Genomic DNA, 9060 nt, shown 5'->3' with positions numbered 1-9060 from the left:
TTTCCTAATTCTGACCTATTTTTATGTAATTTGCTTTTATTTCTTTTAGTCCTAAATGTTTTGCATCACTTAAAGTCTCCTTAGATGCAAATCTACTTGGAAATGGGCTCTTGCCAAAGAGCAATCTAACACATCTATGTGGTTCAATAGCCATTTATCAATTGATCATTATCTCTATCTGTTTTATTAACTCTTTTTTCACTAGAGGGAAAAACCTAAAGCAATCTAACCTTTCACAGCATGCATGTACATACACACAACTCAAGGAAAACCCGGATTGGTGATATCTAAATTTTAAAGTGGGGCACAAGTTATTAGATTCTAAGGTTAGTGAAAACACACTCTGTTCCAACCACAAGAGAGCCACCCAGTCAGAAAAGTGCTTCAGAAAAACATCTCGAAAAGTGTTCTGCAGAGACAAGCAGTATCTCTGTCAGACAAGAAAGGAACTTTTCAGTGTGAAAAAAACAAAAAAAAAAAAAAAAGGATTGCACATAAAGAGTTGCTTACTGGGCTTATGTTGATTGCATTTAAATCTCAGCTTACTGGATCAGTAGTTATCAGGGTCCCTCTGCAGGATGTCAAATACACCTTATTCAAATACATTTCTCCTATCTAAAACTGGCTGATAAAACTGTTTACCAATTAAATGTTCAAGAGCAGGGCTTTATGCACTTTCTTGGGCAATTGTTATTTCTAAACTTGTGGCAGTTTACAGCCTTTAAAGTAGTTTTATTTCATTACCAAACATTTTAAAATCTACCCCAAAGTATTCAATTTCCGCGAACTCTTACATACAAAAGAGCAGTTGCAGTTATTTTAAACGAGTGGGGCAAGACCAATCTTTAAACAACTGCCATCTACTTAACATCCCAGTATATTTGTTAGTACTACTTTGGTGCTGCATGGAAGATGAACTAACTCTTGCTTTGTATGGGTTTGGGGTAGACTTCTGAAAAGAGGAAAGTTTCTGGGTTGTTTCCCCTTTGCTTCCACTTAACCCTCGCTTCCCCGCGGAGCCTGAGAGCCTGCAATTGTGCAAGAGGAGCCTGGCACGCAGGGCGCAAATCACCGAGCACTGCGGTTGATTAATGATCCGTCTGCTGCTGCCCTGGCGCTCTCCAGGCAGCTCTCCCTGCAGGGCAGCAGTGGAGCTGCCAGTGGCTGAGCGAGAAGCTGCTCTGGGAGAACGCAGGGGCCGCGCCCAGTGTGAGTGCACCATGCCAGGCGGTGGGCGGCAGGTGGCGGGCAGGTGACAAGCCGAGCTGGCTGCACCGGGGACAGGGGAGCACAGGGGAGAGCGAAGGCACCGAGCCACCGAGAGCTGGAATGGAGGCCGAGAGCAAGCCTGAGTGCAGCCTGCCGCCCTTCGGCTTGACCCGGCCGGCAGGGAAGCCTGCACAGCCTCGCTCGGGTCTGAGTCCAGCTGCTCCAGACACCAGAAGTCAAACCCGCTGCTGTGAGGGGCCCGCGTTTTATGACTGTTCAGTTGCAAGACCTACTTCGAGACAGCAGACACTTTGACCAAGTCTTTCACAGTCAGAAAGATACATTTGTTGAGTGGCCTTTTCTCTTTTTCACGGGAAACAAAGAAATAAATTAAGGCAGGGCTCAGGCTGCACAAGGTGAAACTTTGCAACAAATGCCTTTGCTTTCTCTAACTTCGATGTCCTTTCTCCCCTTTTCCTTAAAGAGCCCTTGGGGAAGCCATGAAGTAACACTGCACATTCCAGTAACACAGAAATGACAATATATATATTTTTTTAATTTCAAAAACATTTAGAAAGAAAAGTAGCAGGAAGAAAAGGGCACATAACAACTCGAGGTTTCTTTAAAAAAAAAAAAAAAGAAAGAAAAAGTAACTTACCTGTTGGGACATTCTGAATAAGAGGTTAGTATCAGCGTTTTGCCATGTCCCCATGAACCCTGGTCCAGCCGCAGTCGTTCTGGTTCCGAACTGCATGGAGTTGTCAGTACAGGAGTCTCTTAAAGTCAAGTCTCTTGCCCTCTTTGGCTCTCTGTCTCTCTGTGTGTCTCTTTCTCTCACATCCACTTCTGCCTCTTCTGACTGAAAAGTGAAGGTGGATTTTTTGAGCTTCTTGGCAGCCAGTAGCAGGAGTACAGTGTAGGTAAGAAGCTGGCTGAACTGTGCATTTCATTCAGGAAGGGGGAGATCTGGGGGAGGGGGGGTCAGAGCTTCCTTCGCACCTTCTGCACAGATATCCCTATCATTTATGCATAGATTGTGACTCCCCTAGCTTGCCTCTGCTCAGTTTCACAGCTGCCTGTCAGGTGCGCAGGCAGCACTAGAGACCCAACGATCAGCTTCAAAACCTCAGCCACTGCATGTCATTGGACAGCAGAGCTAGGAGTCAACTGCACTGTTCCACTGTCAGGCACCAAATGACACTGTACTAACCCCCCTCCAGATACACAGATAGACACACACACTGGTGCATACTCCACGGACTGCCACGATCACCACCCACAAGGCCAGGGAAAGCCAGGGCTCCTCCCTGGGAATTTTTGCCAACAATGCTTTCTGCTGTAACATGTTATATCCAGCACCAGTCCTTTCTTTAACACTTGCAAAACTATGACACTTAAATATTTTTAATTAAACTGGAAGCAAGTAAAGATTCATCTGGAGGAGAACATAAAGTTTGCTTAGTGGCTTTTTAAATATTAGCTGCCACAAGTCACACCGTAATGCTGGGGCTATTTATAACCACATATAAACTCATAGGGAAAATAATATACAGAGATTTGACCTTATATTATAAAGGGTGAACAAGCAAAGCTACCAGTTAAACATGGAAGATGTACACTAAACATATGCAAAAATAAATATATATCACTTAATACCCAGCACCTCAGGCCATTAATTACCAAATGGAAGGTTAAGTAAAGAGAACTGAAGGAAGAGAAGAAAAATGAATACCTTTTCTTAAAGCTCACATGCAGAATAAAATCCTTTGTTAAAGTTCTCAGGTAAGACATCTACATCAACCTTTTAAATCATAAAAAAAGGGCAAAAGATGAAGAAAAAAAGAAACCTGTCCTATTTCAGGCAAAAAGTAATGCATATAAAAATGCCATTTTTCATTTAGGACGTCTATGGAAAATTCTATAATGTTTCCCTGCCTGATGAAATATAACCCTGATAGCAGGTCATATTTTTAATTAAACCAGTTTTAAAACAAAACAACCATTTGTTAGATAGTATTTATCTCCCTTATTTATGGAAAAAGCAGAACTGAACAAAATCCGCTGTACATAAACACTGTAACTTCAAAATGGAAAGCTAAATTCATGCCATCTCATAAAAGTAGTCAGCAGGAAAAAGCCATCCTTCCTAAACTTAAAATGTAAGGAACATTAATCTTCAGCCACTTACAAATACTGAGGACAAATGTAGCACTCTGTTCGCTCCTTCTTAACGGAAGAATAACAATAAACCTTCCTCTCAGAAACAACAAAAGAAACAGAAAAGCGTTTCGATGGCAGCCTGTGTCATTAGTGGACAATGAGAAAAGATGAGCAACCGTACACTATGTTGACACAAATGTACCTTCCCTTCTAGAACTGACATCTCCTGAAAGCTTTTCTGTTAAACTTCCCTCCAGTTCACCACCATTAAGCACAAAAAAGTCTCAAAAGAAGCAAATTCAATATCTGAAAGGAGACAAACAAGAACCCAAAGAATTGTTGCCTTAAAATATATTAAGTCTACCTGTGGTCAATAAAAATATTCTTTCGAGGGGGGGGGGCGGGAAAAGCCCCTATGAGTCAATTGTCAACGGTGACTGTACCTTTACTATTACCCACTTAACTCCCTCTAAAATTTGCTAGCCTCTTGATTTCTGAAGTGGCACTCAGTGCCTCAGTCAAGCTGCCTGCTCAGCTCCTGACCTTCCCACTAATGGCTGTTATTTGTGGGAGGCTTAAGGACACTGTCAACAGCAAGCTTCCTCCTCGCTCCCCTCAAGCACTGTTGTATCCTCTGCCTGCAAGTTCTCTCTGGCCTCTTCTGCTTCCTCTCCCTCTCTCCTAGTCCTTCCCCCTCCTTCCCCACTCTCCCTCACTCCCTCTTCCTATTTTTCCAGCCCCACCCCTTTTTCTCAGTTCTGAGATCCTCTTCTTTCCCAGGTATTTCCCCTAACCCCCACACATGCAGGCATGAACGAACGAACACACACACACACACACACACACACACACACCATACCACACCACACCACAAGACAAAAATCAATTTTCATGCAGCAGCAAGCACCTGCAGTAATAGACTCTTTTATTAAAACTGTTATTCTACAAGACTTGAAATTCCCCAGGGATCGGGCCATGTCAAAGCCGATATAATTAACTAGAGGCTCAGCAACGGATCAATTACCAGACAAGCAAGTGATAGTGAAATCAATGAAAGATCATCAGCCACATTATCAGTGTTGCAACTCATTAGGGCAAAACTGAGAAATGTGCTCAACGCGAGCCCAAGCAAGGTGGCATTACAAAACAAAGGGCTAATTTGGAGACCCTGCTGTGAACAATCTGTAACTGAATTAGCCCTTTTCCCCCCTAAACTTCACAGCTCCATAATTAAATGTGACAGACTGAGAGAAGCAGTTTATTAACACACCAACCCCAAGTTTTTTTAGTTCATAAACTCTCTCCTAGAAAATCAATACAGTCTGTACAGGGTTATCAGGTTGACTAGCTAATACATCCAAATCTGCTATGCCCAGCCACAGTCCTCTGACAAAATGCTATCCAGAGTATGCAAACCGGTCTCTCTGACTGCAAGGTCTAACCGAACAAGTCTGCAGCAAAACTATTACCTAAATATTCCTGCCGTAGCCACGCCTTAAAAACATCAGGATAGGGCTGGAGAGATGGCTCAGCAGTTAAGAGCACTGAGTGTTCTTTCAAAGGTCCAGAGTTCAAATCCCAGCAACCACATGGTGGCTCACAATCATCCTTAATGAGATCTGATGCCCTCCTCTGGGGAGTCTGAAGACAGATACAGTGTACTTACATATAATAAATAAATAAATCTTTAAAAAAAAAAAAACCATCAGGATAGCCTCGTAAGATTCACAAGAAAAATCACAACAATTACACAGTACTGTACCTCCTAGATGGATTTTGTCAAACAAAATTTTAGTTAATTCCTAAAATCAGTTAAAAAAAAAAGTAAAAGCTTCATTATAACAACAGACACCAGTCCAAAGAGTTAGCTATATATAAACATGCTAAAGTACAAACCTTGAATGTTTATGTTTTGTTTATTATGTTTAAAACCATTTTTTAATAAATTTTAGAACATAAAATTCTGACTCCTATAGAAAGTCCCAAAATATGTTATGTGAACTTGCCATCCATTTCCATAGGGAAATGTAGAACCTTGATGCTTTTCTAGCCAGTAAGAGACTTGAATTGTTTTTTAGAGACTCAGGTCAATGACTAACAACAAAAGCAAGGCACCAAGACATCTCCTGAGGCTTTCCATTGGCTTAACATTCTGTAGATTACAGAATAACCCTCTGAAATCCTTTGTATCCAAGTTATTTACAACTAGGCCATGGGGATAAACATCGTTTTCACAATTATTGTTTTCTTCCTGATTCAAAGTCATGTACTTCAGATTAGGGGATCACAAATCTGAAAGGTCACGTGATGCTCCTCACAGTCCCTGAGACTGAGAGTTAGGCTGTGTACACTGAGAGGTCCACCAAGGAGCTCTCAAGGTCCTGAAGAAACTGTAGAACTAGGAGTAACTAGCTCTTCTTCATAACACACAGCAGTAACACACACACACACACACACACACACACACACACACACACACACACACACACATACACACATACAACTCTGAAATACTTTTACAACATTAACATAAGACCAGGAGAGTGGACAAAGTAAGCAGCTCTGGAAATAACTAATGATGTTTTAACACTTACAATGTTTATTTATTTATTTATTTATTTATTTATTTATTTATTTAAAAAAAAACTGTACTATTAACATGCCATCAGTATACTCAACTGGCTTCAAATTCTAAATCCTAAATGTTAATTTTAAAAAATAGTTTAAATTCAATTTACAGATGCTACAATTACACATTTGTTTTTATCTGGTATTTATCAAACATTTCACCAGTCATGCTTCTAATAATATTTTTTAAAGTTAAGCATATATACTAACCCTGCACTAACTGCACACTTTGGATAGTAATTAAAAGTTGTAATTACAGGAAATTCATACTTTTGAAAACCTTTTTGCACATAACTACACACTGTGCATGTACCCTCAATGAGATCCAATTAGTTACAAAGAATTTGCATTTCAGTTAGTGTAGGATAACAAGACTACAGAGAGGTGCAGTGCAATCCCACCAACAGAGGAAGGCAGTGTGTTCTTTCCTGTTCGCTCTGTAAGCAGTAATTCCCACAAGTGATTGCTTAGAATGTTACTATCTTTTTAATATTTTGTAGTGAGGTGAATTTGGGTCTTTTCTTTTATTTTCTCAAAAATTACACAGTAATGAAAAAGTTAGTCACAGTTACTGACTACTGACAGGCCAAAGAATGCTCTTTTGCATATACTTTTGGAATAAACTAGTTTATTTATTGTGTTGCTTTTTGTTTGTTTGTTTGTTTGTTTGTTTGTTTATGGGAATATAACCCATCATTTCTTTATATATATTACAATTATTTTTTTTTAAAGACAGAGTATCATCATGTAGCCCTGGCTGGCCTGGAACTCACTTTATTGACCAGGTTGATTTCAAAAGATCTGCCTGCCTCTGCCTCTCCAGTGCTAGGATTAAGGGTGTGCTCCACCATACCCAACTTTACTTTTCTTCACTGGATTTAATTTCTTCAAAACACAGGGCTTTCTTAAGGTCATTCTGTGACTGGGAACATAGCAGCTATATAAAGGTCGTGGTTCTGTGCTAAGAAACTCAGGCCCTGCACTAAGAAAGCACTTGAAGGCTTTCTTTCTTTCTCTCTCTCTCTCCCTCCCTCCCTCTCTCTCTCTTTCTTTTTTTTCAGTTTTTTTTCCTCCCTAGCTAGAGCTACAACGTAAATCCTGAACAAATATAAAATAAATGTATGGCTTGTGCACACAGTTTAAGAAGCATCCGCAGGACTACTGACAGCTTACAGAACCGCACCTGTGACTCCCTGGGCCTGTCAGTTCTCCCGCTGTTAGCAGACTCTGTAATCTGTAATGACAGTGTACTGGCCTTTGCTCTTCCTTCAGTCACAATTTACTTCCAAAGCTTGGTTAAGTACAGACCTGGGTTAAAGATCAGTGGTTTTTCATGTGACACACGCTGGTATTCATCTAATGGCTTGTCAAGACAAAACTGTCCCTGTTCTTGCCAAAATAATAAAAACGATGCTTCACATCGCATGACAATCAGCACTTCCTCGGGGTGGGACAGCTCGAGCTTTCTGTAACTCATCTATTTTATAGAAAAAAATATTGCTAACTGGCTATCCACTCTCAGTGTACAGAATCAGGTTGCCATCCTCAAATCCCTTTCCTTCTCAGAACTCTAAGGCAGCCTGTAAACTAGTCACTAATGACATGCGACCTTAACATATAAAGGAATGCTGAAGCTCAGGTTCCTAATGCATTAAGGCACATAACTTAATATATGCAAATTATGCAGGAGCAGCAGGCTGGTCTCAGTCACAGAGGTGGGGCAGGCAACTGAGGAAATGTCATTTTTCTTGAGAACGAAGTGTAGGACTTGCTTTGCAACATCTGTTGGTTTGTATGGAATGCTAACAGATGTGTTAAGTGGGAAAAAAAGGAGAAAGAACTAATGAAGGAAAACTCCTCTGAACAGATATTTCCCTCACTTCCATACTCCTAAGGAAGAAGGTTGACAGCCACCCTTTCCCCTAGTGAAGCCTGCCACCCTTTCCCCTTGTGAAGCCTGACACCCCTACTTTATTGTGCCATTTCTTTTCAGACACAAAGTTAAGGAGGAACAAATTTGGTTCAATATAAAGAATAGGAAAAAGTAAAGCTAATAATAATTTCAATTTTAAATTTTAAATAATAATTTCAATTTTAAATTTTAATTTCCACTTTTTTGTTTGCTTTATAATTGTATAGTTATCTATGTTTATACAATTTGATGAGAGGACAGTAAAATATTTGTTTCCCTTAACACATATAAACCCAAACATAATGAGTACACAAGCATATCTATGTGCACTCTGTGGAGAAAAGAAGAAATGACATTTAAAAGTACTTCTTAAGATCAAGAGCTGCTTGGTTGATAATGTTGTTCATTTGAAATGTAAATAAGTAAAATAACCAAAAAAGATCATAAAAATAAAAAATGATAAATAAAAGATCAAGATCTGAATTATCTTTTCGGTTTTGTTTGGTTGTTACAGGTGTTTTTGTTTGTGCTTTGTATTGTTTTGTTTTTGAGACAGGGTTTTTTCCACATAGCTCTGACTGTCCTGGAACTTACTATGTAGCTCAGCCTGGCCTCAACTCGAACTCACAGAGATCTGCCTGCCTCTATGAATTATCTTCCTTAATGTAAAGATACTCATTGTTACAATTAAGATTCACCTAATATTTACACCTAAATCTTTGCTTGCCAACTGATTTCCAATTTCTTTCTTTCCATTTCGATCTCTGTAAGAGATGGACAACTGTGTCTCGATTGCCAATGTTCCCAAACAGTAACATCTGGTAATCATGGGTCCTCATGTTTAAATTTTAAGGAACCAGGAAAATTTTTCTTATTTAGCAATTGTTTTTCTTGTTTCAGTTTATTCGGTGATTGAGCTGTAAGTAGCAGACTGACATGTATGTAGCAGTCTTTAATTCAGGTTAAAAGGATGACGCATGGCAGGGGGTACATGGGGGTACATGGTGGCTCAGATTTTAATCCCAGCCCTTGGGAGGCAAAGGCAGGCAGACCTCTGTGAATCCCAGGCCACTTTGATCTCTATAGTGAGTTTCAAAGCAGATAGGAGTGAGATTCTATCCTCAAAAAGATATATGATTCACGCACGCCAA

General features: G+C 40.0%; 1 long non-coding RNA gene across 12 annotated transcripts in view; it reads right to left on the bottom strand.

Moving 5' to 3' along the window:
• The window catches only part of LOC127669153 (uncharacterized), a 118257-nt gene that overhangs the window by 45211 nt on the left and 63986 nt on the right, over window positions 1-9060 (bottom strand). For all 12 annotated transcript variants that reach the window (XR_007974336.1, XR_007974331.1, XR_007974327.1 and 9 more), the window contains one exon: window positions 1868-2068. This is a non-coding gene — a long non-coding RNA (uncharacterized LOC127669153). The remainder of the gene's footprint in view (window positions 1-1867; window positions 2069-9060) is intronic.

This window comes from Apodemus sylvaticus, chromosome 19 (genome assembly GCF_947179515.1).
Source record: "Apodemus sylvaticus chromosome 19, mApoSyl1.1, whole genome shotgun sequence".
Taxonomy (NCBI): domain Eukaryota; kingdom Metazoa; phylum Chordata; class Mammalia; order Rodentia; family Muridae; genus Apodemus; species Apodemus sylvaticus.
The sequence above is the reverse complement of the archived record's forward strand: the minus strand, read 5'-3'. Positions and strand labels throughout refer to the sequence as shown.